Below are 6,366 nucleotides of genomic sequence, written 5' to 3'. Positions count from 1 at the left end.
TGTGTTCCAGCAGACTGGCTGTGTGCCCCCGCCCCCTATCCGCCAATATTGGCGTCGCGTGTCTTTAAATCTGATTTGATTTGTTTTTTTTATTTAAAATAGTATTTTTTTTATAAATTTTTTAGAATTTCTCTAAACCATCCAAATTTCTTCAGATCAAGGGCAGCCGAACACTCTCATTGATATGGGGAAATTTAGTAGCTAAATTGAGGTCGCGACGCGACCGGAGATGGCGGAGTGAAGGATAGCGAGAGGGATGTCACGACGGTGCTCGACGGCGAGGCGCTGTGATTAGGGTGGACGGGGTCAATGGGTCGGGGCGGGTAGCGAAGCAACTCGTCGGCGGCCGCAGGTGGTGGGGACGGGGGCGGGGCGAGGACGCGGCGGTGGAAGGTCGCGGCAGAGGTTAGGGGGGACGGGGTTGAGGGGCGCAGGCGGGAGGTGGGTGGCGTGGCCGGCGGCGAGGCAGCCGCAGTCGAGGGCATCAGGGAAGGAGACGGGAGTGGGAGAGGCAGGGCATGCCGGACGGTGGAAGGAGTCGCGTCTCAAGGAAGAAGACGTGCGGAGCCGGGTCACACGCTTCGCGTGCTCCTAGCGCACAACAGGTCGTGCAATAACTCTGCTTATATTGATTATTTTCAATAAAAAATAAGATTTGATATGAAGACCTTAGCGTCACGCGCTTTGCGCGCTCCTAGAGCGCGCAACAAGTCGCGCAATAACTCTGCCCATATTGATTATTTTCAATAAAGACAAGATTTGATATGAAGACCTTAACATCACGTGCTTCGCGCTCTCGCAGAGCGCACAACAGGTCGCGCAATATAACTCTGCCCATATTGATTATTTTCAATAAAGAGAAGATTTGATAATGAATACCTTATCGTAGGCCATTGACACCCAAGATAGTCTAATAAGTACTTAGTTATTCTCGTGAGATTGTGGAAAAAGAAATTATCCATCTCTTCTATCTATAATATAGTGCATTCTAAAAAAATTTATGACATATTAATAGAGAACATAAAAGATGCAGGACTATTCACTTTATTTCTTAATCAGATGTTATCATCAACATTAATTAATAGTGATTAATTAATAAATAGAAATTATTTAATGCAAAATTGTTTTTCACCTATAATCCATTATGTTTCCATGCACATTTTGAAGGCTAGAATGCGGTATATTACATGAAAAGGGTGTATCTACGTTATAAAAACATAACATTTGATCTAAAAATTCGTCAACTCCAAGACCTAGCAACTTAATCTTTCGAGAATGCTCGTAGAGATAGTTTTACGTTTGTGTTCATATAAGGTGAATAAAGGTGTGTGTTTGCTAGTGTCGGTGTTTTGTCTACGGTGTGGCGCAGGGATGACATCTACTTCGAGACGGCTGTCCCTTCGGTCCTGACGAACTTAGCAGGCGTGTCTGTCCCTGTTAGGACAGTCGTATTTGGTGGAGCTCTACCCTTCTCCGTTCCTCTCAGGGGTTAGGACAGAGGAGAGGTGAAGGGAGAGAGAAGAGGTCGTGGCCCAGGCCTACATAGCTTAGTTGGGCCACGGACGCTTGGGCCTGTACTAGCTGGTGTGTCGTGGGCCGCCTGAGCGGCTGACTAATCGATGTCTTGAGATACCCGGGGTATTATAACCCCGACAGCTAGCGTCTGTGCATGTACGGTAGAATTTGTAAAAAGGGAAAAATCAACTTTAACTGTGGTTGACTTGATTAAATCAACATCATGCCTCCCTATGCGCCCGGGGGTTTATTAGGTTAACGGACATTAATATCCAGAAAATTATATACCCACAATGCTTATTTCATTTGACGCGCACGTGAAATTAAAAAATGACTTCTATGAGAAATACTTTGTACCTCACAACTATAAAAAATAACTTTATATGTAAATTGAAAGTGCATCTAGCTATTTTTTAGTGTTTTTTTGGTGAATTGAACGAAAACACAACTAAATGGCTACCATGTTTGCTAAGTGTAGAGCAGGTATTGACTATCATGTACATTTATGATATGGTTCACTGAGTAAAACATTATGAATTAAAGTTGTAATTGGATGGCAAACATGTATGGTATTCCATATGTGCCCTGTGCACACTTAGCAATATGCAATAGAACTAAATTCGGACTTAAGTGCACTTTCATAAGGAATCTCTAGTCCTCTACCTTCTCTATAAAAGTACATAAAAATTTTTTGTCAAAAAAAGTTCATAAAATTTATTTTGCAGAAATAGAGTTCTCTCTTGCTCGTCCCCTAGGTCCTACTAATATCATATCCGTTGATTGGCCATTGAAGATAGAAATTTTTCTGTCATAAACACATTTCATTCGCCATGAGATAAAATAGGAACATGTAGCTTTGTATAACAAACAAAACATATCACATAGTTGGTAGTTCAATCTTTAGCTATCATTGTCTGTATCCAACTCTGCTCCGGCTCTTTATCTAGATCGTACTAACATCTTATCATATCAGGCCATTAATGGCCAGAAATTACTCCATCATCAACCCAAATTTCATTTGTCATGAGAGTGGGTGCGTGCCCTGCCCTCACACTCCGCCCAATGCACATTCCTTTTTTTTCGATGAAATGTATACTCGAACTGGGAGCGCAGGCGCAGCTAATCCAGACATGGTAAACTACATGAAAATGGTTTTTCCTAGGAACCAGCCTAAAGAGTTCCTTTGAAGTTTCAGGTGTCAATGGCTCTTGTTGTTCGATCTCAACATTACACATTCAGTCAAATGGCTAAAATTTGCTACTTCTCATTACCATTCCTCAAAAAAAATTCCCAATCTTTCGATGCATTACCTAGCAAAAAGATTACACCAACAAGCACCGAAGTGAAAGTCTCTGTAAACATGCTCTTCTATGTTCTTTTCCAAACCATTGAGAGAGAAATCTACTGTGGTGCAAACCCATCGTCATAATCACTACCCCTCCGTGGCCATTCTGCAGGTTCCTCTCAAACTCCTTCAGGTAATCCAGGAGCAAGACGATCACAAAGAGGATGAACCCACCAGAAGAGCTGCTGCCACCACCGCCACCGCCGCCGCCGCCTCCACCGAACCGGAATGGCGGAAACCCGACGCCTCCATCATCAAGCCTCGGCTTCACCTTCTCTGCAATGAGAGATCATCAGGGAAAGAAATGAGAAGTTATGACTAGTGAGCCAATGCAGGCCTAACTTTGCTGTACTCTGGAGTTCAGTTCTGCAAGGATGCTAGGGCAATTGGGTGAACACATTCAACAAGGTTGTGCAGGTGGCTGCTTCCATTACCTTTAACTGAACCTGATGGTGGAGAGGTTGGCCCTGAATACGATTTGCGTTGCGCCGTTTGTGTCTGGTTTGCACAACATGTTATGTTCTGCAGAGAGATTTAAACAAGCAGTCCTTTGTTAGTTGGTTTCAGATTCCCTGATTATTATGCAGCTTAAAAAAATGAACAAACCGTAGGACTAGTTCAAGTTATTTGTAACCTACAAACTACAAGCCTCTCCAGCTTTAACACTTCAAATTTGATCATCAGAATTCAGAGGCTGTCAGAACTATGTTTTGTAGCCAAACTAGCTTGAATTCAGATTCAGTTTTCTCTAGAGGTAAACGAATTTCATGCCTTCAAATTCAATCTATGTCCAAACTGAACCTGCGCAAGCTCATTTCTTCAGCGTTTACCAAGGTCATTCTCTCCCTGTGTGGCTAAATCCCCAGATCCCTAGCTCTCCCAGGGGTGATTAATCCAATTTACTGTCGTCACATTTTGATTTGAAGGTCTTCAAATTTTGAGTGATGTGCATGTGCATATTGGCCTCAATAAACTATTAAACTCTATGCTGTCAGTCGTAAGTTGCAATCACAATTATATGCCGTTACTTGTAACTTACTGGACGAACTACAAGCTTCAGCAGCTTTAACATTTCAAATTTGAGATATGTATGTCACGATCTGAATGAAATCTGAGGTGATGTCTCCTCGCAAAAGAAAAAAAGAAAAAGAAAGAGGTGTCTGCCTGGCATACTGTCCTATTTTTCAGCCAATTGAAGGCTGCAATTAGCAACACATAAGATACTCCTTTTTTTCTTGAAGAAGTTTAACTCTGCTTATATCGAAAACATGGTGTTCACATAAGGTATTCCTTATGTTTACTACTTGTTTTAAGATAATGATTCCTCATGTTTACTACTAGCAACTAAACTAACCTGCACACCACCTGACCAAGTAAAATTGCAAGGCAAAGCGCAGGAAAACAGAGGAGCACGCACGCATGTCACACACAGCTCACAACCGCACCCAAGCACCGCGTGTCTTACCATGGAAGCTCTGGCAGAAACAGTGGCGCCGCGGATAGCCCTCTGATGCCCGTGAACCGTAGCGGCACCGTTCTCCCCAGCCTTGTCCTACATCGAACAACATGAGCTGTTGCGTGAGATCTCTGAGAAGTAAAAAAAGGACACACTTTCAGTTCTAAGCAGCAAAGACTGAAAGACAGTTCCCTGACATTAAACAGAGAGGAATTTTTTTTCCAAAAAAGAAAAGCTGCACAATGCGGACCTCCCCCGATCATCCCCTGGGGCGAAACGCGGAGCGAGCTTGGAGCAGACACCGCCGGCGCCGCCATCGTAGGCATGACGCGTGGCCGCGTGCAGTAGAATCAGCTCGTCGCTGGGCGCTGGCGGCCTGGGCGAACTGAAACCGGAGAAGATGGGAAGCGCGTGAGTGAGAGTCGCCGCGAGACCTCACCTGAGATTCTGAGGATGGAGCGCGCGCGCGCAAGGACGCAGAAGATGAACACGGGTGCTGAGGAGTGAGGAAGAAGGTCACCTCGCACTTGCAGCAGTTGCGGTTGGGAGGGAGCAGCCTCCGCGGACTCCAGCAGGCGAGACGAGAGCAGTGGCCAGCGGGAGAGCAACGACCAACGAGCAGCTAAGGAAGGTTATCCATCCATCGGGGATACTCGGTGAGCCCTGTCAACGAGCTGAGGTCAAGCGAGCCCAGCCTTCTAGGTTCCAGCTCGAGCGTCGAGCCGATCTCGTTTGAGCGCCGGGAAATTTGTCGTTCTCCACCGACGTTCGTTCGAGCAATCGAGCTTGAAGCCAGGCTCGCGAGCTCCGCTCAGCTGTCAGCTCGGCCGGAAAGCTCCCGCTCCACGGCTCCAGTGCTCGACGAGGAGCTTCACGAGTCGGTTTTTTTTTTTCTTTCTTTTCGATCCAGTCGTTTTCATCTGCTTTGAATTTTTTGATCCATGTTCCTCCTTTTGTCCAGCGTGCTGGCAGTGGCAGTGTGCAAAAGCGTGACATATATATAAGCACTTGGGAGGTCAGGTGTTTTGTGAATATTTTGCAAATATATATAGTAGTGAGTTCATAAGTTGGTAGGTATAAGGACTATGACGGTGGAAAAAAAAAGACTCACCTCCGGATATTGCATCACGAAGAAGAATTTTTGTATGCCAATCGATAAAACCCTCGAACACTGTTTTATTGATACACAGTGATATAGTAACTCATGCGAAAACGACCAAAGACCATACTTGGGATGAACCTCGTAAAAAAGATTTTTTTAACTCTAACCTGAAATTTAGCTCCTACGGAATCGAACTTAGGGCGTGTTGGGATGTGGCGCCCAACGCCTGTCATAGGTCGTCGCGCCCCAAGTGCGACATGCCGCAAGTGCCAAACACCGACGCCGCACTTCGCCAGAGGTTCGGCGGCTCCCGCACCGGCCAGTTCAAATTCGACGCCCAACCTCGCCATTTGTGTGGCGGACGAACCGTTCGCCGCATTGGCGGCGCAACCGTAGTCGTGGCATGTGCGGTTGCGGCGTAGGCCAAATACGCCCTTAGAAACCCGAGGAGTGCTACTCAAAAATAGGCTCTTTTGTTGATAAAAATATGTCTAGGACATGCATCTCACCTAAGAGCATCTTCAGCAATGTTACCCAAATCAGACTACCTACTTGTCTGTTTGGGTAGCTACCCATTCTAATACTACCCATATTTTGTTGTTGTCTCCAGCAACACTACCTAAACACAGGCTACCCAAATCCATCCTAGTAGAGGATGACATGTGGGACCAACATGTCATCCTCTTCGTGTCCTTGCCGCCATGGAAAGCTCGGACATTGTCGTCGGAGGTAGAGAAGGGGAAGGGTCGGCCACCCGCAGGAGGGCCGCAGTACATCGACGTGCGTAGGGAAAGGCCGTAGGCTACCGATGGCGGCGGGAAACAAAGCGCCGGCGGCAGGAAACGGGCCAACGGTGAGGGGCGACGGCGGTGGGAAACAGGCCACTGATGAGGGCGCCGCGCCGATGAGGGGTGCCGCGGCGGTGAGGGGCGTTGCTCCGGGGAGTGC

General features: G+C 46.4%; 1 pseudogene; it reads right to left on the bottom strand.

The window, feature by feature from the left end:
* Positions 1–2,662: 2,662 nt before the first annotated feature.
* Positions 2,663–5,203, bottom strand: LOC136471083 (protein YELLOW LEAF 1, choloroplastic-like; annotated as a pseudogene).
* Between the last annotated feature and the right edge of the window lie 1,163 nt (positions 5,204–6,366).

Source organism: Miscanthus floridulus, chromosome 8 (assembly GCF_019320115.1).
Source record: "Miscanthus floridulus cultivar M001 chromosome 8, ASM1932011v1, whole genome shotgun sequence".
Classification (NCBI taxonomy): Eukaryota; Viridiplantae; Streptophyta; class Magnoliopsida; order Poales; family Poaceae; genus Miscanthus; species Miscanthus floridulus.
This window is presented reverse-complemented; position numbering and strand designations above follow the sequence as displayed.